This window comes from Nannospalax galili, unplaced genomic scaffold, assembly GCF_000622305.1.
Source record: "Nannospalax galili isolate Female #2095 unplaced genomic scaffold, S.galili_v1.0 scaffold178, whole genome shotgun sequence".
Classification (NCBI taxonomy): Eukaryota; Metazoa; Chordata; class Mammalia; order Rodentia; family Spalacidae; genus Nannospalax; species Nannospalax galili.
In genome coordinates this window covers 1,788,072-1,813,669 of record NW_008341757.1, presented here as the reverse complement: position 1 = coordinate 1,813,669, position 25,598 = coordinate 1,788,072, and the positions used below count along the sequence as shown (strand labels likewise).

At 45.8% G+C, this 25,598-nt stretch overlaps 1 long non-coding RNA gene across 4 annotated transcripts in view; it reads right to left on the bottom strand.

The window, feature by feature from the left end:
• Positions 1–5,170: 5,170 nt before the first annotated feature.
• Positions 5,171–25,598, bottom strand: part of LOC115071075 — a 66,077-nt gene continuing 45,649 nt past the window's right edge. For 3 of the 4 annotated variants that reach the window (XR_003850189.1, XR_003850186.1, XR_003850187.1), the window contains 2 exons: positions 11,310–12,254; positions 5,171–5,690 (listed from right to left, as the gene is read on the bottom strand). This is a non-coding gene — a long non-coding RNA (uncharacterized LOC115071075). Of the gene's footprint in view, positions 5,691–9,046; positions 9,504–11,309; positions 12,255–25,598 lie in introns of those variants that run through there. The other variant, XR_003850188.1, reaches the window with a different exon arrangement.

The following is a 25,598-nucleotide window of genomic DNA, read 5'->3' as shown; positions in this document are numbered from 1 at the left end:
GGACTATATCGTGGCTCCCAGTTTGAGGCTGCAGTCCATCATGGCAGGAAAGACATGGTGGCGGGGCTTGAAGCAGCTGGTCACATTTCATCCACCGTCAGGAAGCAGAGAGTGATGAACTCTGTGTCCAGCTCACTGTCTGCTTTTTACTCCCTCATGGAGCCCAGCCCAGGGAATGCCCACGTGTAGGGTGGGTCTTCCTACCTTAACTGACCTAAGTCTAGAAACTCTCAGACATGCCTAGCGGCTTATTTCTAAAACTGCTCAGGATGACACATCACTGTCTTCTTTCTAGTACTGCAGTTCCCATAGAGACCTCAGGTGCTGGGACCTCGAGCCCACAGTGCTAAGTGTTGTTGAGGGGGTTGGGATCCTTAGCTATTGACAGTGGCAAATATTAACAGCTCTTGGGCCTGGGATGCCTGAGACTCCTTGGTCCCTAAAGCTTGGTGGCTCTCTGGAACCTTCCTGTGGCCAGGGCTTTCGGCTTCTCTTCTCCAGCTCTCCTGCTCCCTTCAGTGTGACTCTTCTCTCTGGACTCCCACAGTCCCTCTGCTCCAGACTGCTGCACTGAGGCTGGCAATCAAAAGTGGGCAGGAGAAGACCACTGGAGAGATACTTTCTAATGGACATACTAGCAACACCAGTGGGCAGCACTGGGGCATGTCTCCAGGCTGGCTGATGGTGGGCTGAACAGCCTTCCTGTATAGCCACAGAAGGGATGAAGCGGTGGTGTTTACAGCTATGCTGGCAGATCTTCATGCAAACGAAGGTCTATGTTTGGACAATGACAGCAGTCTCTCATGCAAATGAAGAAGGGTGTTTGTATCAGTTATAGGCCTGCTGCTGGACCACTGAGAGACACGAGTCCTTTCTGTTCTGAGAGGAAAGGGGTGCCAGGTCAGCTAGAGTTACTGAAGCCTGTGAGGACAAAATATCCAGCACACTGTTTGAAGCAGTTATAGTCAGAACTGTGCCTGCAGGAGCTGGGGTAGTTTCGCAGCAGGCAGCTGTGGTTGACAGGTACCTTCCTCAAGGGATCACGGAGTGTTCACAGTAGCCAGTGCTGACAAGAGGGTGAATCAGCTGAGTGCTTGGCTGACAATCTTTCACTCCAGGCAGCCAGAGTACCAGGGAAGGGTCTAATAGCTGTCATTTAAAGGGAGTCAACCCAGCCTAGCTCCTAATATCTTTATTTATAGGGAAAAAATACTGAAAGGGATGTTTACAATAGTATTATTGACAGTGATTTTTAACAGTATTTAACCGTGTTTTAATAGCGCTTAACTCCTTCCCCAACACCCCAGGGAGACGTGGTGTGTTCAGTGCATTCATTCTGTGTTGCTGTAACAAGTCACCACAAACTCCAGAGCTTAAAACAACACAACTTACTGTCTTGTGGTTTTGGAGGTTAGAAGTTCAATTGAAATCAGTCTTGATGACTCAAAAATCAAGTGATCAGCAGGACTACATTCCTCCCTGGAAGTTACAGGGCAGAGAATGGTTTCCAGCTTCCAGTTTCTGGCCCTCCTCATTCCTTGGTTTGTGGCCTCCTACCTCCAAAGCCTCAAGGCTGGTCGTATCAAAACACTGTGACACTGAATCTCTTGTGTTCCTCTTTTGCTTGTAAGGACCTTTGTGGTGACATCTGCCTCACCTGATAATCTGGAGTAATCTCTGTATCTCAAGGTCATCTCATGGCAGCCTTAGTCTTCTCTTTACATAACATGGGGTGTTCAGAGGTCCTGAGGATGGGGCATGGACATCCTTGAGAGGCACTGTTCTTCTGCCTGCCCCACCCAGGCTCAACTAAACATATCCTTCAAGAACTGTACTATAAATCTGTCTATGTGCTATGTGAGCTGGGGAGAGCAAGAAATCCTGTGAGTGGTAGACATATGTCCATAGTAGGAAAAACAGAGATCAAAACTGAAAATCAGTGGCATTTGGCAAATCACAGGAGTCTGAGGTCACAGAATGGGGAAGATTGCCCATGCTCTTCAGTGGGTCCTGGGTATGCTCCATTCTGTGGCAGAGAATGTTAAATGCTATTCAAAATTGTGACCCAAAGTCATCAACAAATCATTTTATTCAGTTCAAAAAGAAAGGAGCACACCATTATTTATTTATTTATTTATTTATTTATTTATTTATTTATTTATTTATTTGGTTTGTTTTTTGAGGCAGGGTTTCCCTGTAGCCACAGCTGACCTTGAACTCACTATGTAGACCAGGCTGGCCTTTATCTCACAGAGATCTTCCTGCCTCTGTCTCCTCAGTGCTGGGATTAAAGGCATCTGCCACTGTGCCTGACCACATCATTTTTTTTAAGTTTTACAAATAAAACCTAAAATCATTTTGAGTTTTGCCCCAGAGACTAGTTCAAAGTTCCACAGAGAATAAGTGACTGAAGTGCCCAGCCCTAGGTGACACATCTACAGTCCAACCTCTACACCTGAGGCTCAGGGAACATCACAGAGGAGGGGACAGAACAATTTAAGAGCCAGAGGGACAAGACACCTGCTGCTAGTTAATTTTCTAGACCTGATGGGGAGGCTGCACCAATGACATCTCCACAGTGTGGCCGTCTAAGAAGACCTGCACAATGACAAAACCAGTTGACTTGCCAAGGTGGACAGGAAAATTTCAAGGGGTCCCGCCTCAAGACGAAGAGCTACAGGCAGTCAATGGGCGCTGAGGAAGGATCAGTTTTCTGCAAAGACTAGCGCCCTGAGAGGTTATCTAATCTGTGGGCAGCCCTAAACACAGGCACAGGCAGGCTAAACTCAGCACATTATATATATTTATATGTATACTTATACATGTATGTATATGTAACAGTAATACAAGGAGAAGAAATTGTGAGGGGGACATGAAAGGAGTTGGAGGAGGTTGGGAGGGACGGAAATAAGGCAAACATGATACTCATGCACGAAACTCTCAAAAACAAAAAAACATCTTGAGAAAACTTGGTAGATCTGATATCTGCAAGAGAAAGGAAGATTTTTTTAAAGGAAATCATATTTTTGCATCAATAGATATGACAGTTTATACTTAAAAGATGTCTGGTGGCTCCAGCCTATAACCCCAGCTACTCAGGAGGCAGAAGCATCACTAAACTCAACACATACCTGGGCTACAGAGCAAGTTCAAGGTCAGTTGGGGCAACTTAATGAGATCCTATCTCAAAAGAAAAAGTAAAAAGAGGCCTGGGGTTACAGCTCGATGGTAGGGTGCTTGCCTAGTATGTGTAAGGTCCTATGTTAAATCCCTGCAAAAACATAAAGCAAATAAATAGGTAAACAAGTTTTGAAAATTATCATAAGTAACACATTCAGTAACTTCAGCAGAGTTTATACAGATCAATGAGAAAAATCTTACAACTCCAGTAGAGGCCTCATTATTATAATGAAGACTCATTATTATAATGAAGACCATTCATAGAAACAAAAGCAGTGGTAGCAGATCGTATATATACTTAAACTCATTGGTAATCAAAAGTAAAAGCAGTTATGAGATGACAGTTAATGAGCACAGGTTTTTAAATTATGTCATTGGACTATGTGGTGGTCAGAGGACAAGTGTCAAGAGTGGCTCTCTCCTTCTATCTTGTTGAGGCAGAGTCTCTCTTCTGTGTCTGCTGTGCTAAGTGCTCCAGGCAAGCTGGCCCACCAGTGTCTGGGTGATTCCCCAGCCTCTACCTCCCCTTGTGCTGTAGGGGGGCTGGGATGCCAAATGCGTACAACCGCGTTTGGCATTTCTGATAAATTTCTGAAGTCATATAATTTAGTTCTATGTTTCGTTTACTTCCTTTGTGTGTGTCTGTACATTCCGGTGGTCATGTGTGTGATGCACATGAGTTTGTGGTGCATGTGTGCGTGCATGTGGAGGCCACCACTTTTTTTTTTTTTTTTTTTTTGAGCAGGTCAACTGACCTGGAACTCAAGCAGGCCAGACTGGCTGGCCAGTGAGTCTCAAGGTTCCATGTATCTCTACCTTTCCAGTGCTGGATTTACAAGCATATACCATCTAATGTGTCTTATCCCCCCCCCGCCCCCAGGATCAAACTCAAGTTCTTGTGCTTGCTGAATGAGCCATCCCCTCAGTCATGTTTGGTTCATGACAACATCTTCCACAGTATGTTTTAGGAAAAAGGGGTGTGACTCTATCTATTAAGAAAATGTGTTCCATCTGAGGGACATTCGTGGACACAAACTTGACTCAATAGGCCTTTACATATATGACAGAATGCATGAAATCCAGCAGGGGGCTATGGAGGTACAGATAGGGGAGAGGTCTAAATATGATTAAGAAATGCACAAAAATTTAATAACTAGAAAAAGAAAATGTATTCAGAGTTCAAATAAAATTCAGAAATATTATATCCCCTGTGCTTTTCTTGGACCATCAAAATCCACAATATTTTCAAGCTTCTGAAAAGCCTGGAATAAAAATATATTCTTAATTTACTTTAAGGCAGAGCTTCTCAGTTGTCCCCATCAGAATGCCATGAGAACCTAACGTCTCCCCATCATGGCCCATATTCATCCTGTGCCATAGGAAACTATAGTTTTAAGCTTAGTTGAGTCACTCATTTCAGCTTACGACTCAAAGACCATAAACCAGAAGGTGTGGTCCTGACTTTGCCTCACTCTTCAGGAACCCGAACTACATCACAGCAGCTCGGAGGACGGCAAGATCGTGGTGCAACTTGAAGATCTGTGTGGCTGCTCTTTACTTAGGCTTGTTTCCTAGGTTACTGTTTACCTCAGCCTCTTTTTCACGGTTTCTTCACATTCTTTTACACCTCCATCCCATCACCAATCCCAAGCCAGTGAGCAGCTGCCAGCTCCGGGGCCTCTGAGCTGTTGGAGGCTTGTTCTTAAAACTGTTTGATTTATTTTACATGTATGAGTTTTATTTGCATGTATGTAAGTGCACACATGCATACAATGCATGTGGAGGCCAGAAGAGGGCGTCAGACCCCTTGGAGTTACCAACAGTGGTTAGCCACTATGTGGGTGGTGGGAAATGAACCCAGGTCCTCTGCAAGAGCAGCCAGTGCTCTTGACCACTGAGCCATCTCTCTGGCCCTAGTGGCTTGAGCCTCATGGGAAAATCCTTCTTTGGCTTCATGCTGAAGACTGGAGAATGAAATCTGGTCCTTTATGCATACTCCTTACACCTTGAAGGGTGTTAAGGTAGAAACTTTGTATTAAAAAATAATGAATGTGAGCTGCGGTGCAGCCTGTGGTAAAACATTTACCTAGTACATGTGAGGGCCTGGGTTAGATCCCCAAGTACCACAAAACAAACAAGTCCAACTACATATCTACCTACCTATGTTCCTAATAAACCAACCAACCAACCACTTGTAAATACACTTGGGGTTTCCAGACAATAAGAACGAACCAAGTTTATGCTTGACGAGTTGTTACCTGGGAGCGTCCTGTTCTCATTCCGTGTCTTTCGTCTTTTTCCTTCAGAGTCTTTTTGGTCTTTCTGAGCCCTTTGGTTTTTTCTTAGGGTCCAGGATCCCAGGCAAGGGACTCACTGTGGAGCAGAAGGAGCCAGACTGATTTTCAGGTATGACTTAGTGAAGGCACCTGTCTGTGGCTCTAAGGGCTTTGTCGGACGCCGTTCATGGAGACTGCATGGAGCCTTTTCTCTCTCGTTTACTAGACTGTGTCCTGGAAAAAAGTAGAAGGAGGGGGTGGAGAATTGGGTGAGGACCTACACCCTACTGCTTAGATCCCCAAGATGCTTGGATGGGGTGGTGTGGTTGTCTGGGGTTTAGGGGGATCCAGGGGTGTTTTCCTCCTTTAGCTGCCATAACCCGACTCTTCTATATTAGAATACTGGTAAGATTTTTTGTTTGAAAATTCTTCCCCACTTTTCTAAGAAATGATTGAAAGCTATAGAGCTGGTCCAGGCCTGTGCACCCGACTCTTCTATATTAGAATACTGGTAAGATTTTTTGTTTGAAAATTCTTTCCCACTTTTCTAAGAAATGATTGAAAGCCATAGAGCTGGTCCAGGCCTGTGCCTGCATCTTCTGCAGCAACAGCCATGCAACTGCATGCCATCCTGCAGGGAGAGATGTGCCTTCGCACTCCATACTTGGTTGTGAGTTGTAGAGAACAGAAATCTGCTACCCACAGGTCCCAGTTCTGCTTTTGGGGATAAACAGAAATAATCTAAGCTCGTTTCCAGTTTTTAGCTCCATTACAGCAGGGGCTTTGCAGGCTGGGCTCTAGAGCTTAGTAAATGACTGCTGAATGTGTGGTGGACGAAGGGTGTGCATCTGCTGTCAGGTTACCATGTGACTTGAGTCTCAGCCTTCAGCCACTCCTCAGTCAGTCTGGGTCCACTCTGTCGGAAGAGGCCTAGATAAGGCAAGAAAGTGCTAAGGCTCTCTGGGCATGGGGCAAGGATGGATCTTTGAGGCATAATTTACTCTTTGTGGTGCTTCTGGAAAATGGGTTTGACTAGGAACTGAACCAGAGCACCTCAATAGACTTGATGAAAGCTGCCAGCTGTTTCCTGAGCTTGAACTTTGACTCAGGGCATGAGGATCATGCCTGTCATCACCAAGTAGGAGTTAGAGACACATGAAAAATTTCACCGTGAGAGGCTGGAGAGGTTAAGAACACTGGTTGTTCTTGAAGAAGACCTGGGTTCGAATCCCAGCACCCACATGGCAGCTAACAGCTGTCCATAACTCTAGTCAGAACACTGGTTGTTCTTGCAGAAGACCCGGGTTCGAATCCCAGCACCCACATGACAGCTAACAATAACTCATAACTCTAGTCCCAGGAGATCCAATAGCCTCTTCTGTCCTCCGCGGGCATTGCATGACACGGGTGCACTTACCTACATGCAGGCAATACACGCATACACATAAAATACAAATAATAAATAAAAGTAAAAAGAAAAGAAAAATTTCACCATGAGAAGCCAGAGCCTTCACTATTAGAGAATTCTTCCTTTAGATAAACTACTTCTCTTCCACATGTAAACACTGACTGCATCAAGGCTCCAGGACTCTGCAGTGAACTGGCTGCCCTAATGCTTCCAACGAGGATAAGAAACCCTTCAGATGCAGGATTCTGGGGATGAGCCAGGCCACAGAGAGCAGAGGTGAAGTCAAGTAAACTGCAGAGCGAAGGGGAGGGGGACTCCGAAAGTCACTTCAGTTTGGAAAAAGACATCTGGGGTGGTGGGTCTGGCTCTGTGGAAACTCGGAGACGCTGCGGACCCTCTTTGCTTGCTTGCCATAGTGCGTCATCCACATCGTGAGATGCGGAGGGACCAGCCAGCGTGTGCCAATCGTTTAGACAGGCGCTGGCTTCATCCAGAGGACTCTCTGGCTTTGTGGGGAAGGCATCCAAGCTTGCCCAGGGTCATCTGTTCACCACAGAAGGGAAAAACCAATCCCTGACGAGCACGCGGTGATTACTCGCCCTCCAATGAAGTGCGCTTCCTGAGAGGGATACTCTCATTTCTTGAGAAACTCTTGCCCAACCAGAGCCAGTGACTGTTTGAGAAAAGAAGGCCTTTGTTTTCTTCCTCTGTGTTCAGGTTCCTGTCTTCCCTTCCCTTCCCCCAGATCACACACCCTTCCTCAGAGGGGGCAAAGCCTGCTCTCATGGGGGAAGGGAGGAGGAGGCCACCCGAAGTGTCGGTCTCTCTGCTCCAGCAGAACTTAGCTTACAGCATGGACATCTCCACTGTCCTTGCAGCTAAATGCTGCTCCTGCTTACTTTCCAGATAATGCAACTAATATCATGATCTTTGTGGGGGTGTGTTTACTACGCAGGATCACATTAGCATTACTCATTTAACCAACTGCAGTGTTTTGAAACCCACATGTCTCCCCATATCCCAGAAGAGGATTTTTCCCTTCCCCACCTGCTGCTTTGATTGATAAGGACTGCTCATGACCATGACCTTTAAGATGCACAGTCTGGAGGGCATGGGGCTGAGGCACAAGGCAAAGGTCACGCTATTAGCAGGATCTCTACTCTCTCTCAGCAAATGACACTCGCTCTTCAGTATGTGTTGGATGTGTTCTAACCTGGCATGGTGTTGAGAGGTTGCTCTGAGTAGCGCATGCTGAGGCACTGGGACTCAAATGGAAGCTTCCAGGCTGGGGAGATGGTTCAATGTGGATATGTTTGACCAAGGGCAATTTACCTCCCAGGGGGAGCAGAGCAGGGCAATAAGATTCCATCAGGCTATTGTGGTATGCAACCTAAGATTTTCCAACTGTTTATTTCTCAAATTTTCTATTTACTATTTTCACACAGTGATCGGCTACAGGTAACTGAGAACCTGGAAAGCAAAGGCCAAGATGAAGGATCAGTGTATGAAGTGGGCCACGTGGTTTGACTCTCTGAGATACGGAAGAGGAGAAATGCATGAGTTGGTTATGTGTGGCCGTTAACACCCTGACAGGATGAGGCTGGATCCCGTGAGGGCAGAAAGCAAGGACAGATCTTTTAGTCCACCCACTTAAGGCAGGAGGCAAAGCAGGAAACGAGAAAGGGAGCCGTCAAGGGAAAGGGGGAAAGTGTGCTTAGGAAGGCAGAGCTTCCTACGGGGCACTGGTCTGCAGCATCGCCTGCCTCAGGGGCACCAGTGAGATGGAACAGTTGGTGACCTTGCAGTCACAGTGGGACACAGGGAAGTGTCAGGGCTGAGAGAGTGGAGGTCAGCATTTAGAAGCCTGGCCTCCGATGTGTGGGACACATTTGAAAGGTGTTTTATAATAGAATTGGTGAGGGTGGCAGTGTCACTAAACCCTAGTGAAACTTTGAAAAAGAACTTAGACATGTGTGCTATCCATGGAAAAAGACACAGCAATACTGAGAGGATCCAACCCAGCCCCAGAGGCCCAGGGCGGCCAGCGTGTGCCTTACTGCCCACAGTAGCCTGGTTCTGCAGTGATTTAACAGCATACCCCCAGTCCAGCCTCTTCTGATCCCCATGACTGCAGACTCATAATCTGGGACTTCTAAGTACTGAGAGGCTCAGACAGCTGGAAACTCACATGCAGATGTGGCCGTGTCACAGGAGACACACCTTCCTGAGTACAGAGGACACGACATAAAAGCAGCAATGGGTGGAGCGGCTGTCACAGTTCCCAACTTCTCTAAGTTGGAAGGAGTCATTAGGTGAATAAATAGAATGCTCCCACTCAAGCCGGCAGAAACCGGAATGACCTAGTGGGTAGATCAGAGCAGTAACAGAAGTTGCGTTTCCGAATTGAGTTTTTAATAGAGCCCCGGTGGGGTCGTGGACCGTTTGTGAAGTAGGCCAAATTTACCCTCCCAAGTCTTCTTTCTGTTGTCCTTTCTTCCAAGATGGTAAATTCCAGGCACGGGATGAACATCTTCACTCACTCGCACTCTGGCCAGTCTGTGGGTAGGTCTTACTACTGTCTTCTTGCAGCAGAAGAAAGTGAAGTCTGGTGGGTTAGGTGACTTCATCCAGGCATATTACTAGGGGAGAGCAAAGTCAGGAGTCCTGTCTAGCTGCCTCACGTCATACATACAGATGTACTGTGATTACATTCACCCCATTAGCCTCTGGTATCGCTCTTCCTTTCTCTCTGACCCCTTCTTCCCACCTAGTCCCCTAGTGGCTACACTACTAGAGAAAATGGCACTCTGTCCTCTAGCAACCATTACCTGTCTTTAGCTCCTCGGGAAGGGATAGGCCTGATGGGCACCTCCTCCATCCCTGATTGAAAGCTGGAGGGCGTGATGCTGTGTCTGTGGTTGCAGCATCAGTACCATGCCTGTAGGGCAGCATTTCCTGGCATTCCTCCCCATCCTCTGGCTCTTAATTCTTTGTTCCCTCTCTTCCCTGATGCTCCCTGGACCTGAGAGGGAGGGGGTTGGTCCAGATGTCCTGTTTAAAACTGAGAGCTCATCAGCCAGCTGTTTTCAGGACTTTGACCAGGTACAGGTCTCTGCATTAACCATCACCTTCTGCAAAAGCAGCTTTTCTGCCCCATGTTGAGGGCCATATGCCAGTGGATTGAGGCAGAGCCAAGAGGATCACCAATTGTTGTTTCTTGATAAAATGCTATTCCTCCCAAAGAATTTTAGGGATGGAAAATGTTTCAAGACTCTCTAATATGGCACAAATCACCTTCTGTTTTGACATATGTCATGCATTCTCAAAAACATTGTATTAGTCCATGTTGCTATGACAGAGTACCTGCTATAGGATGTTTTATAAAGAAAAGAGGTTGATTTTGTTCATATTTTGGGTGGCTGAAAGTTCATTATCAGGTGATCCCTATCCATTTGATCTCTGGTGAAACCCACACCCCCAGCTACATAATGTGATGGAGAAAGGGAAATGTAAATAGCTCCATGCAGAAAGAGACAAGTCTATGGGAGGGCCTTGCTTTATAACAACCCTCAGCAAAGCCAGCAGGAGGTTTCCCAGGTCAGGCTCCTGTAACCTAATGTCCTTTTACAGGACACTTCACTCTTACAGGTCCCATCACTCCAGACAGGACATGCCGGATACTGGGCTTCCAACACAGGAACGCCTAGGAGACACACCCAAGCTGAATCAGAGCCACAGCACATACGGAAACTGAAGGTGGTCATCAAGCTGTGGAGTTCGACACTGCTGGAGGGGTGGGAAGAGTTCCAGGAATTGAAGAAGTCATTACAAAATGCTAATTATGGAGGCTAGAAATAGGAACCAGTCTTTGGTAAAGTGTTTGCTGTCAACATGAGGACCTGAGTTCAATCCTCTACACCACCTAAAATTGGGCATGGATGCACATATATGTAGTCCCACAGCCAAACTGGCAAGTTCTAGATTCAGTGAAAGAGCCTGTCTCAAAAAATTATAAAGTGGCAAGGGATTGAAGAAGACACCTGATGTTGACCTTGGGCCTCACGTATAGGCATACACACATAATACGCACCCATGTGAACACACACACACAGGAGAGAGAGAGAGAGAGAGAGAGAGAGAGAGAGAGAGAGAGAGAGAAATGCTATGTTTTACATGTGTCTTTTGGATACTATATTGACCCCATAGCCCCAGAACTTCTCCACATTTTTAATTTGCTCTTTTCCTTTATGATTAAAATACATCATGATCGCATCCTCCACTGAGTATCTGATTTAGGCCAAAGATCTGTCACTTTTAGCACACTTAATGATTTCTATTTTTGTCTTCATTTTATTAAATTGATAGGACCTTTTTGCTCAGTTCAGCACTTTCTTTTTCTGTCCTCACTCATTAAGGAAAGTGTAATCACATATTCAGACACTTACCTGGATCTTCCATGCCCAAGATGGCATGGCTGTGAAGAGGGCCGCATTCTGCAAGACCCCCAATATTCTTTGATCAGCTTGTAAATGAAGTTCTAAACTCAGTGCATCGAAAACAACTTAGGAGTAAGAATGTGTAAGGTAGGCTGCAACGCTACCAAACATAGGAAAGTCAGGACTCCAAACTGGTCAGCCCAGCAGACATTTAAGGGGCACACGGTGTGCACTTGGCCTTGCAGAAGGGCAGAATGACCAGCCACTACCTGATCCTCAGTGAGCCAGCCAATTCACTGGGGTGATGCTGAGAGTTAATGTGATTGGCACCTGTTTTCTTAGTCTTAATTTCCTTTGCAGTGAAGGTTTTCAGCTCTCATTTTTCCTCATTATGCATTAGGCGCTGGGCACTGATCCAGGAGTTGGGTTGGGGGGACACACTGATGAGCCCCACTGGAAACAGGCTGATTAAAAGACAATCCCATTACAGTGCAGGAAATTCAATAGTGGACCATAAAGTGCGGCGGGCACATGAATTGCTACTCAGAGTAGCCCAAGAATTCACAGAAGACTTCAACTTTACTGAGGAGTAGGAATTATCCATGTATAGTGAAGGAGAAAGGATGCTTCAAACACGGCAGACACAGATGTAATGCACTGGTGAGGCAGACAGCTGAGGATGGAACACAACTGGTCATGAGGAGTACTGCGTGGCCTTGAGTCACCGTGTCTAGAACTGCACCTGTTACAGTGGCTCCTCATTCATTCTCAGTTGCAGAAATACCCGAGTGACGTTGGCTTCCCTTCGACCATAACCAAAGCTATCTTTCTCCTTCCATGATTGGCAGACTCTGCAGTGCCTTTGAGTGGGTCTTCACAAAATGCAAATGTAGAGAATACCGTGTTCTTCGTTTCATTTCTGCTGCTGCGATAAAACATGCTGACAAAAAGTACCTAGGGGAGAGAAGGTTAATTTTAGCTCGCAGTTCCACAGTCGAGCCCATCATGGTGGGGAAGTCATAGTGGACTTTGAAGCACTGAGTTACGTTACATGCACAGTCCGGAGCACAGAGACATGAGTGCATTCATGCTTAGTCCTCAACTAAATTTCTCAATTAAGTTTCTCTACTCTTTTATAGTCTAGGACCCAAACCAAGGGAATAGTGCTTTAAGGTTGGATCTTCCCACATCAATTAAGGTAACCAAGACGGTCCCCCACAGATAGGACCACAGGCCAGCCTGATCTGGATGGTCTTTCACTGAGACTCTTCCCAGGTGATTTTAGGCAATGCCAAGCTGACATTGAAAACTAAACGCCACATCCTGCCACTTGGGAGAGCAAGTGATCCCCCAAAGATCATGTGGGATTCAATTTCTAACTAGGCTTCAGAGAATGAAAAGCAGGTTAATTTTTCTACAGCTATAATCCTCTCACAGGAGTAGACATCACCACATTGTCCAGGCTCAATCTTTACACAGGCTTATAGGAACTTTGTTGTGACCTTCCTCTATGGTCTTTTATATAAGAGCCCCTTTCACAAAAACATGAGCTGTAGCTACAATTGTAAAATTGCATAAAACTCTCTCCTGGGAGCAACTTCTTCTCCACCAGTCCCTCTGGCAAAATACCTCCCATCTCACCGCTATCTCCACACTCAACTTTCCTGTGGATCAGTCTCTATGTGTATTACTTCTGACATCTAAAAACTGGGTATGTGAAGATATATTCTCTTACCAAGCAATGCAGCCAATGAACAGTATTCAAGGGCTTTAATACATTCTCAGAGCCCTGTATCCATCCCCACAATCAATTTAAAAACACTTCCATAACTTCAAATAACATTTGGTACTCAGGGACTGGAGAGATGGCTCAGTGGCTAAGAACACTGGTTGCTCTTGCAGAGAACCCGGTTTTGATTCCCAGCACCCACGTGGTGGCTAACAATTGTCTGTAACTCCAGTTCCAGAGGATTTGATGTCCTCTTCTGACCTCTAAGGGCATTGCACAACACAGGTGCGCTTACATGCATGCATGCATGCAATGCACTCATACACATAAAATCAAATAATAAAATATTTTAAAAATAACATTTTATACTCATAACCATCACTTTTCAACTTCCTGTGTTCCCTAGCCGTAGCATCCATGGATGTACTTTTTTTCTCCGGGATTTGCCTCATTCCCTGGCATCGTACAATACCTGCTTTTTGAGATGGTCTTTTTTCACTGGTTGCGTTGTGTGTGTGTGTGTGTGTGTGTGTGTGTGTGTGTGTGTGTGTTGTTTCTCAGATATTAAGGCACTACTAACCTTTTGTGGGACAGGGTCTCTTACTGGTCTGGACGTTGCCAAATCAGTTAGGTTGGCTGGCCAGTTAAACCCAGGCATCCACCTGTTTCTGTCTCCTCAGTGCTGGGATTACAAGCACTCGCCTCTACATCCAGCTTTTTTACTTGGGTTCTGGGGATCAAACTCAGATCCTCCTGCTTACAAGACAACACTTTACTCACTGAACTCTCTCTCCAGCCAAGAGCATGTTTCTTTAATGTCACATTATAGGCCTTCTTCTAAAGAAGACAGGCCACGGAAATGGTGATCCAAAGCTATGTAGCTGTGGGATACAGTGACTTAACTGCTCTGGTCACTGCAGTTTAGCCAGGAGATACAGGAGTGACTGAGCGCAGGGGACTCTGTGATGGGACTGTCAGCTCAGACACCCCCAGTGCTGGGTTTAAAGAGAGAAGCGACGGGAGGAACTGTCCATCGGTGCCCATCCTCACCCACACGTCTATAATTACAACAGTGGTTGCAATGAGACTCAAAAACATAAACACACTGACTTGGCCTCAGCCCAGGGTTCTATTTATAACCTCCACGAGCCTACTTGTAGCCTTAACACCCTCTTTGAAACAGATCATGGATAGGGAGCAGGGATGAGGCCATTTCAGTTGTGACGTGAAGCAAATGAGTTTACACCTTCAGTTTCAGCATGGCTGGGCATGTAAGAACGGCTACGTCTCAAGTTCACATGCAGGTACTCAGCCATCCTGACCAAGGTCCACCTCAAAGTAAACATCTTCCTGGGCCAGACAGGAACACAGAGCCAAAGGACTTGCAACTCAGACTTGGAAATGATAGGGTTTACATGGGAGGCGTGGCAATGGCACGTCACCTATGATTCTGTGTTTCGCTTGAACTGTGTTTGTTCAGGCAAGACAGGAAGTGGCCATGCAGCATGACACAGTGGAAAGCAGGGGTGGGAGACAGCTCTATGCTTAGCTAGTTGGCCTTGAGCAAGTTTCTGGATCTCTCTGAACCTCAGTTTTTTTTTTCCTCTGTATATTACAAATACCAAAAATACTTCTCTCATAGTGGCTGTTAGAATCATACCACACATAGAACCTCATGAGTTTTTGTAGTATCATTATTAATAATGCATTGTTATAAAGCAAGGTTTATGAAAGTGTTGCTCATATAACTCATGGTAGATGATTCTATGATTCTATTTTGACTTTCAGATAGTCCATCTACGAAACAAATGAAAAAAACACCATAAGGCTAAGGAGACTCCATTGGGTAAAGCACTTGCCACATATAAGTGAGGACCTGAGTTCAGATCCCCGGCACCCATGTAAAGTCAGGCACAAGTGTCTGCAGACCCAGCCCTCTGATGGAGAGATGTGAGGCAGACAGGAGAATCCTCAGTAGCCAGCTAGCCAGGTGGGTCAGAGAATAAACAACAGAGACTCTGTTTCAACATGAAAAGTGAGACTGACAGGTAATGTTATCCTCTGACCTGCACATGCATGCCATGGCATATGTACACATGTACTTACACATGTACTCACACACAGACACAGACACACACACAGAGGGCACTAATTTTAAAAAACTAAAGAATTGAAAGATATTTGAGATTTTTCTCCCACAGATCTGATGTTAATCATTTCAGAAGATTTATAATACGTTTGTTTGCTTCATGTGTCTGTATTTTAATATTCAAAGGTAATTTCTCTATAGCATAATTGCAAATCTCATTTCTTGCGTATGTTAATGAGGAGCAGTGTGCTTGATGGGAAAACTCCTCCCTCTCCAGGATGGTTCCTCAGACATTTAATGTATGAGCTTATCACTTGATGGCTCATTTTCTTTCTAGGCAAGAGTTGTTGGTGCTCTCCATTGCCACAGGAAAGCTCCAGATTTCCTAGTCAGTTTAATTCCTTTTTAAAATTTGTTTACTTTTTATTTTGAGCCTTCCTGGTGTTTCTCATCCTTGCCTTCTAACTGCCTTTGACTCTCCAAAGTATGACTGTTGCCCAACTGTAGAAACAACAACAACTTTATTTCCCCTCTCACCCTCATCTACTTTGGGTCTGCTTCCTTTCCCAAGATGCATATTTGGGAAACATAAATCTCATTTTTTTAATTCAAGCTGAAAGTGGTTTGGAGGTAAATCTATGGTAAAATTAAAAATTTTGTAGAGTATTCCAAAGACTTAAAAATAGGAGTCAGGAGAGACGGTTTAGTGTTTAAGAGTGCTTGCTGTTCTTAGAGAGGACATGGGTTTGGTTCCCAGGACACACCTGGCAGCCCACAACAGCCTATAACTCCAATTTCAGGGAATCAGACACCCTCTCTGGTCTTTGTGGGTACTGCGCACACATGGTGTATATACATACATGCAGACAAATAAACCTTTTAAAAATGTTTAGTTGAGCGTTGTAATTCCAGCATTCAGGAGGCTGGGGTAGGTGTGAGTTCATGGTTACCTGCACTACAGAGAAAAACCTTGTTTCAAAAAGTAGTAGGTGCTAAAGAGATGGCCCAGCAGTTAAGAGTGGGTACCGCTCTTGCAAGGGATACAAGTTCAGTTCTCAGATGGCTCACAACTACCTGTAACTCCATCTCCAGGGGATCTGACACCTCTGACTTCCCTGGGTACCTGCATTTATATGCACATACCCACACGTAGATACACATACACACATATTATAAATGTAAAATAAATATTTAAAAGTATCCTGTTTTGTTTTTTCAACATGAGTATTGATAATCATGCACGTGCCTTTGAAAGTATTCTGTATGTTTGCATGTGAACATGCTAAACCTTCAGCCAGGATTCCCCTTGTACAGACATTTCACTGGGCTCAAATTTCTGTTTACTTGATGGTTGTTTTGTGAAGCTGATCCTGCACTTAACAGCAGCAGCACCAATGGCTTAGTTATCGAGGGCTTGCTGCCTTTGAGGGCTTGTTAAATGGCTTGTCTTTCCCAATATAAAAAGTGTGTGAAAAGTGTTACTATATCACTTACAGATACAGAGCTTGAAGTCACTTTGCCCAAGGGTTCCTGGGCAAATTGGCCGCCATTGAAATACAATCCAGGATTCCAATCAGCTGCTTTCCCATTGTTTGCACTGCGGATGGTTTCCTTAGGAAGTGGAGGGTGGGGGTTGCCTCAAAGATTGATCCAAGTAGGAGATCAGAAGTGTTTGTTAATACCATGCCTGGCCAACACCAAGACAAAGGCATCAGGTCTGAGGCTGATAGACTTTGAAGTGTCCCTGATGCAGATGAGAGAGACCCCACCCGGAGGACAAACCCAGAGAGCTTAGGGACAAGACCAGTGGAAGGGATTCAGTCATTTTCCCAGAGCATAGAGGTGCTGCCATGACTGCCAGTCCCAGAGACGTGCCTTCACAGAGGGCAGAGGGCACACCTGCCATCCATTCTTACCGGTTACTGAAGCTCTATTCACCAGCACATGCTGGAAGGCTTAGTGCACGCCCGCCAAGCTGCAACACTTGTGCAAATAAGGGTCAGTGTGACATTTTGTAAATTAAATCACATTTAAGACAGAAATCTGGGTCCTTAATATTTAATGATAGATGATATTATTCAATAACATTGAGCTACTGTTATTTTATAGAGTGAAGGATTATGAGGAAACAATTCCAAATTCCTTTTTAAACACCTAAGCATTATTTTGAGATATTCGATCACTTCTTGACAGTGCCTACAGATCCTGATAGAGATCAACCTCAAACAATAAAATAATTTACAAGCAAAGAGGGCCAAGAGCCCCTATGGTAATTTATATTTTGATGTTTTCCCATTTTAGTATCTTTCTGATATGTGCTTGTATCTGATGTCAAGTAAGTATTTCCAATGAACTGTGTTTTTCAAATTGTGACAAGGACTTCTATCACCATTCCATTTTAACAGTGGAGGAAAAATGAGGCTCAGAGAAGAGTGACTTAGCCAAGGTTACCCAGCTGGGAAACAGTCAGGCCTGGATTTTAATCTATATCTCTTTAAAAGTAGCATATCATGAAATCAGATTCTTAATCCAAGCTTTTAAGACTCTAGCACATCATAACACTTTCAAAGCTCCAACCTGGGTGATTTTTTTTAGCTATTTTGAGGGGAACGGTGATTGACATTTAAAGATATCATGTTTCTTAGCAACCAGAGGCTTCCATGGAATTTGCTTGATCTTCAATAAGACTCACACCCTGAACCAGGCTAACACCCAACTGTTCCCATCTTAGGTTCTCAGGGGGTGCTGTGGGGACACGGTACATTTTGCTGGTTCTGAAAGAAGAGAGGATGAGAGCAAGGAGGTGACAGGTGTGTGTGCCAACCAGAGATGCAAAAAATAATTCTTTCCCTTGGCATTGTACTGGCCAGGGCACATGAGCTGCTAGGCAGGCAAAAGCAAGCTGTAGCTACAACCCTACTAGAGTGATAGCATGGATTTTGGACACTGTCTCTCAGGCTATCTAACACACAGAACCCAGGCTATTGTAAATAAAATCTGCTCTTTCTGTACAACTAGACTAGAGCATTGCTTGACCTCTCAGAGAGAATTGGATATTTAAGATTTATTTATTTTACACGTATGTATATGTACCATGTGCATGCCTGATGCCTATGGTGGCAAGAGGGTGATGGATCCCCTGGAACTGGAGTATGGATAGTTGTGAGATACCATGTGGGTGATGGGAACCAACCAAACCCCAGTCTTCTGCAAAAAGCAGCAAGTGCTTTTAACTGCTGAGCCATCTCTCCAGCCCCAGGTTTTGATTTAAGCATGATCTCTCCCGCCCCTGGTGTTATCTGTTACGTATCTCAAAGGTGTGTTCACTTACCATGGTGAAGGCATTTCTCTAAAAAGCAAAGCTGTCATCTCAGTCTCAGCTTCCTAACTCTTCACTGTTCCTGTTTGTAGAGCTTGCCTAGGGTTAGGGTGTAGGCAACCTTGGTTGTTTTAAAAGAACCAACTTGTGTGTGTGTGTGTGTGTGTGCACACATTCTACCTTGTCTGAATAGGGCTCTTTTGTAGTTTGCTGCTGTCTACACCAAGCTTGCTGGCTGGGAGCTTCCAAAGACTCCTGTCTCTGTTTTGCCATAGGGATTACTGACCCATGCTATTGTACCCAACTTTATGTGCGTTTGTGGGATCCAAACTCGGGTCTTCATGCTTGCATGGCAAGTGCTTTACCCACTGAGCCATCTCCCTAGCCCAGTAATTTTCATTCTTCCAGCACCAGTTCATTATCCTGAAAATGTAAAAAGCTGAGGGACAGTTTTAGCATATATTAGCACAAGGGCTGAAGTCACAAAGATAAGGACTTTAGGGAAAACATGGGGTCGCTGCTCCCCTAGGACAGGCAGCCTTGCCAGCCCCACACTCACAGCCTGTATTCTGGTATGCCGAGTCCCATGTACCATAGCAGGATGTTCAACAATCATCCCCCAAGCTCTGCTCTGCATCAGTGGGCACAGGTGACTCTTCATGGGAAAGATACAGATGTCTGTTCTTGAGCAACTCAGAATTAAACATAAAGGCAGCTGTCGAAACAAACGATTTTGATACCATAGATTATAGAGACCTACAGAGGGGTTTATCAGCCCTTAGAGATGGGATTAGTGAGCCTGGGGAATGCTTCGAGGAAGTCTTCCTGAAGAAGACACACTTGGGGGAGTTTACCAGCCTTGGCATATTTTATTAAGTAACGTGTCCTTTTTGTTTTCTTTTAGTTCTGTCTCTGTTTGTGGACAATCTCCCCCCTCCCCCCCCATCCCGGCCCCTTCTCTCTTGGGGAAAGATGGCCTTACTTTGCAGACTAGTGGAAAATACTAGTCTAAACATCTTTACTGCTTGCCCAACCAGCTGTTTTTCCCCCAACTTCTACTCTCTCTGGGGCCATTAATGTTTTATTATTGCTTTATGCTGCCTTCCTCTAGTTCCTTTCTGCTGTGAGCTGTTTATAAAGCAAAGACATAAAAATATGTTAAGAAGATGCATAAGGAATCTAGTAAGGAATCTTGGAAGCCCAGTGTAAAATCACCATTGATTAATGCTCAGTGAAGGGTCTGCTTTCATCCCACCTCCTGCCACACATACCCCCAGAGTCCCTAACACCCCAGATCTCAGAGAAGAGGAACTTTTAACACCATCTTCTCTGACCCAGGCTCTGGAGGGTTGTAACTGCACATGGGGGCCTACACTCTCCAGCCAGGACCTTGCTGTCCTGAAGGCACCCATAGACCCTCTCATTTTCCTACAGAGTAACAGGAGTGTCACTCATGTGGCTCAGGGACTTAGGAAGGCAGTGCAATGGCCTTGGGACATGAATTCAGAAAACTTTTATCTAGTTAGGTATAGTGGTAACACCTGGAATCCAAGCACTTAGGAGGCAGAGGATGGAGGATAGAGTTCAAGTTCAGCCTGGGCTATATAACAAGACCCTATCTCAAAAGAGAAACATAAGAAAGAAAGAGAAGGGAAAATTTTAGAATCTGCCACTGGCTGTCCCCCGTGACTCTCAAACGCATCTCCACATCCCTCAGCATTTTGAGGACCCATCTGAGTCCACTTCCCTCCACTACCTGACAGACTCCTAAAGTGTGCAGGTAAATTTTGCATATCCAATTAAATTATTTGAAATTACGTATTTTCTTCTTTATGACTAATGAGTTCTGTTGTCCAAATGTAACTCAGTGCATTGATAAGAAAGAGCACCGAAGGACAGACAGACACAGCCTGATGTAAAAGACCAGGTAACTGAAGCTTGGAAATCTCAGTTAACTTAACCACGTGTACAGAGACTGAAAGCAGCAAGCCCAGGGGAGGGGGTTTCCTGGCCCTGTCACTTCCCACTTGCTTGTTATTGGTCAAGTTGCTTGTTGCTCTTGGCTTGTTTCCTCATCTGTAAAAGATGTCCATATATACATCACAGTACAGATTACACAGAGCTTGGTATAATGCTGATTGCTAGAAGCATGCATGGTAAGCACATGATAGAGCCAGTGACTGGAACCACATCTAGTGTCCCTAATCTGCTGTTGTGCTGCTCCTGGGAGGCCACATGGCTGGCTGGCTCTGCTCTTCCTCTCAGGGTCCAGTTCGAGGAAGTTAATGTGTCACTGCCTGCCGTCTCCCTCCTGACATGGATCCAGCTATCAACAACATGTGCTTCCAAGCTCTTCAGTTGCTCACAAGCTCCGGAAGTCCCTGGGCCTTGCTGCCATGATTGCCCAAGAGCAGCCCAGCCAGCTTGTACCTCTGTGAAGCCTCTGTGTGGGGAAGGGGCTTAGGGAGAGAGGTGGGGTTGGAGAAGGGGGGTGAGGGGTTCTGTACAATGAAAATGTGAAAGCATCAGAACAACTCTCTGCCTAAACCACGTGTCCACATACATACGAACATTCCCCTACGTCAGTCATGCAAGATACCCAAGGACTTCTAAGGGGCTAGAGGGGGTCAGTTAAAATAATCTAGGGTGCAGGCTGGAGAGATGGCTCAGTGGTTAAGAACACTGACTGTTCTTGCAGAAGACCCGGGTTCAAATCCCAGCACCCACATGGCAGCTAACAACTGTCTGTAACTCCAGTTCCAGGGGATCCAACAGCATCTTCTGTCCTCCGTGGGCACTGCACGACATGGGTGCACTTACATATAAAATAAAAATAATAAATAAAAAAGATATTTAAAAAAATGATCTAGGGTGCAAAGGGGGGGGCTCATGTGGAGGAACTATACTATGGGAATCATCATGTGGGTAAAAAATCAACCAAGCAATCAATCAGATCAATAACTAACTGCAGAGGATTGGGACTATGACAGCAAATAGTCCTTATCACCAAACATCAGTGTTAAGACTTCTGGGGGAAACAAACTTACAATATTGAACATTTTATATATATATAAAACGTATGCCAGAAGATTAAATGAGTAAGAAAGACTAAACCTATTTCTTCAGAATAAAACTGTTTAAAATATGTTCCGAGTTATCCAGATCCCGTATGTTCCAATACGTTAAAGAAAGGCTTTGGGGCTGCAGGTCAGAATGAATACACTGAGCAACAAGAGGTGTGATCTCAGGACATCCGAAATGCGAAGAGCGTTTCAAGTTTGGGAGGCTGATCTCCCTGTTCTGTCCGTTGGTAAGCAGGTCACCACAGCCAGGGGACTGAACTGAAAGCTCAGGGAGAACTTCCTTCAGTCTCGTTCACAGACCAGGAAACAGGCCTCGGATGGGGATGGCTCTGTCCGAAGAACTCGGAGTTAATCAGTGTATGAGTGGAGACTGGAGTGAGAGGCGTGAATGTATAGAACAGGATACACGGGTGATGGGGCGGCAGCAAAGCCCACGGGACCAGGAAGGTCGCCCAAGATCAACGACAGCCGAAGGCCATACAGCTCCCGGGGTGCAAAGGAAGAGGCTGCTGCAGGGTGACAGGTGTTCTGGCAAGGCTGGAAGCCCACTGGTCCCACAGGGGTCACAGACCACAACCTCGCATGCTGGAGCAGGGAGGAAAGAGAAGTCCCAGGGTTTCTCCTTATCCTGGCCCTCCAGTCACTTCCAGCATCCTAAGAGGTCAATCCCAGCCAGAGGTCAGGAGCTACAGTTGGAAAAGTTGGAGGGATGTGACCCAGAAGAAAAGTAGGGGAGAAGCGGCCACTGTAAGGCTGGCCTTCCTTGGGGACTCCTTTACCCAGGGTCCTTTCTGGAAGCATCCACTATCTTTTGGTTGCAGCCACGGGACTAACTTTCTCATGGGCAAACTACAGGGCCTTACATTTTGTCAACAATGTATTTCTGATAGGTACCCTGTCAGGGAAAGGCTAATACACAATGCAACCCTGAATCAACCCTCCTGAAGGCAAAGTATCCCCGATTCCCATACAGTAAGTATGTTTTCTTTTCTTCATGAGGGGTTCATCCTGGAATTGTAGGCACCTTAAACTTCCAAATTTAGAGTAGACACTCTGCCAAGAAGTGGTTTATACAGGTAAGGACTTAAACCCTTCAACACAACCATTGGTCCCCACCTAGGCTATTCTAATCAGTGCCAGTAAAACACAAGAACTTGCTCTATATGCAGATCTAAGGCAGGTCTCTGATCTCTACTTTGCAAATGAACAGCCCCACAAAACCTCCGTCTACAAGAACTCTACAGCTAGTGGTTTACCAGAGGTGAATCAAGGTCAGAATAGTTAACACCTCATTCACCACAGTCACTGACCCATCAGAAGGCTGGCATGGGGTCACAGCACTGTTCTGAAGAGCCCTTGTGTCAGGGACTGATCTCATTCTCAGGGTGGTAATGGGGACCATGGAGGCAGTCAGAGCAGTGACAGTTTACCACCTCACTCAACCAGCACAGCCACGCTGTTTTCTTCAGCCTAAGAACCAACAGGATTACCAGGCCATAGAAACAGTACACTGACAGCATGCCAGGATCCAGGAAAAGGACCCAGATGCGGGTCCAGCTGGTCTTGCACCAGCGTCTCCCCAGTTCCATCAGCCTGAATCTGCTCCAGGTGGGAAAGATTTCTAGCGTGTCCTCTGTCTTGGTCCCAGCACAGCGCGGGGCACATGTACATACCACCTTGAAGAACTGGGTCAGTGGTGCTCATTGAATGGATGAGAGGTTAAAAAGTTCTCTCTCCCTCAAAGACAGTTTTGTTCTTTTTTTCTTTTTCCAAGATCTTCCAGAAAAAGCAGAACCTTTGCCCAGACTGGGCGAGCATGTCACACAGTTCTGCTTTCGCTGTGTGTTAAGTGGAAACGATTAGGCAACTGAGTAGTAAGAGATTCCTCTCCAAGTTTCCTCCATGCTGGGGGTGGTCCTGTACACTCAGTGCAAACCCCGGTGGCTCACACTGATCACCCAGGATGCCTCGCTTATCTGTCATCTTGGCTTATCCACACAGAATGTGGCTTCAGGGGCTCCTTTGGAGAGGCACATGTAGGTGTGAAGATGCTGGGGATGAGAGACTGTGTCTGTGTGGTATATGCACACGTGTGTGTACACCTACAAGTGTGGGGGCCAGGAGAGGACATGGCTGTACATTCTTGGTTTCATTCTCTTAAGACAAGGTCTCTCGCTGAACCTGGAGCTTGGCTAGTGGCTACCGAGTCCCAGTGATCCTTCTGTCTCTAACCCCTACAGTGCTAGGGTCACAGGCACATATACATGCTCAGCTTTTCATGTGGGTATTGGGGATTTGAACCCAGGTCCTCGTGCTTATGCGGCAAGCCTCCTTACCCACTGAGCCATCTCCCTAGTACCTTCAGTCTCTCCATTTTACAAGTGAGTCAACTTGTGCAGCTCTCCCTGGGGCATTATGGGGTGGGCCAGCTGCTGGTCCTACTTCCTAGCTGAACCTGCTGCAGTATGAGGTGATGTGAACCATTTGGGTTAGTTAAGCTTTGGAATAGGAATTGTTAGATCTGTCAGACATCTTCAAATCTGGCTGCATTTTTAGATTACCCTGGGAAGCTTTATAAAATATGAATGTTTGGGCCTTTCCCCAGATCTAGTAAATCTGAATCATAAAAGATAGGGCTGAGGAGTAGCTTTTAATTTCTGTTCTCCAGATGATTGGAGGAGCAGCCAGGGCTGAGAACCACTGCCAGGGAAAGTTAAGGCTTCAGATGCCTTAACTGAAACAGTAGCACCTGCCTGCCTCCCAGGTTATGGGAGTAAAAGTGGAAGTTAGAATCAGAGGAGTCAGGTGTCAGAGTCTCAGATCCATTGGCTGTTAGCCACTATGGACAGGCTGCTTAACCTTCTCAGTCGCAGGCATCATTTTAACTTAGGTGGCTCATAAAAATTCAGTTAAGAGATATAAATGTGGTAGCTCAAATAGAGCTTCTACACCTGAATACACCCGAATATTGTGAGTGCTCAATGTGAAGCTAGTATCGTGCCATGGCAGTGCTGGGAAAGAGCTCCCAGACTTCCTTGGGAAATTGTGCACCCAAGCTTGTGGTTGTCTTAGGACAACTTGGAATTGTGACAGTAAATTGTAGTTCTCAAGTCCTCAGAGAGGGAAACAGGAGCTGAAATTATGGGGATGAGGGAAAACGATGGATCTGGATCCCAGACTAAGTCGTACTTTTCCAGTAGGAGAAAGGGAGGGTCTGACTCATCTCTGGGGACGCTGTCAGAGGCCAGTGGGGTGGGTCACATGATTGCCTTCTCCCCTGAATGGGCTGAGGTGGGATTGGAAGATGGCCGCCCCTCACACGTGTGATTTCCCCGGGTTAATGAACTTCAGCTGACAGTTACAGCTGGGATGGACAGTCACCTGAGGCTTTGTGTCCCGGCCAGGCAAGGAGGATCCATCACCTTAGGAAAGAGGACAAATCCCCCGCCTGAATCCACCCCGAGCTCTGGGCTCCCCGCGTGTGCTAAACCTCTGCAGCAGCTGCTATAGCACTACCGAAACTCTACAAGGAAAGCAAGCCCTCCCCGCAGCTGCTCAGAGTCCCAGGAGCACAGCACGATGTCTAGAGCCCAGCAAAGGAAGCTTCTAGATCCCACCTCCTTGGAAAATGAAGTTCATTTAAATAACTCTCCCAAAAGAAGGCAGGGGGAGCTTTTACCAGTGTGAACACGGGGCACGCAGAGGTCTCGGCCATTGTCTGTCTGTGATGACACTCCATTTTTTCCAGCATGGACTTTATTTAGCCACACTCAGAAGCCAAGTGGCTTCCCCTGAGGCTCTTTCTCTCCCCATTGCAGTCATGTTATGTTGAAGAGCTTAAGACTTGAGATCTGAAAAGGCTTCCCAGTGAGGCCAGACATAGCTGGCCTGGGCCTAAGTCCAGGGCCTCGTGGTCTGGGAAAAGCATTCCACAGCATTGCATACCCATGAGGTCCCACTTCCGGGACAGAAGGAAAATCAGTATATGAGTGTGTGTGTCTCAGTGTGTTTGTATATGTATATGTGTGTTTGTGTATCTGTGTGTTTATATATGTGCTTGCATTTCTATATATATATA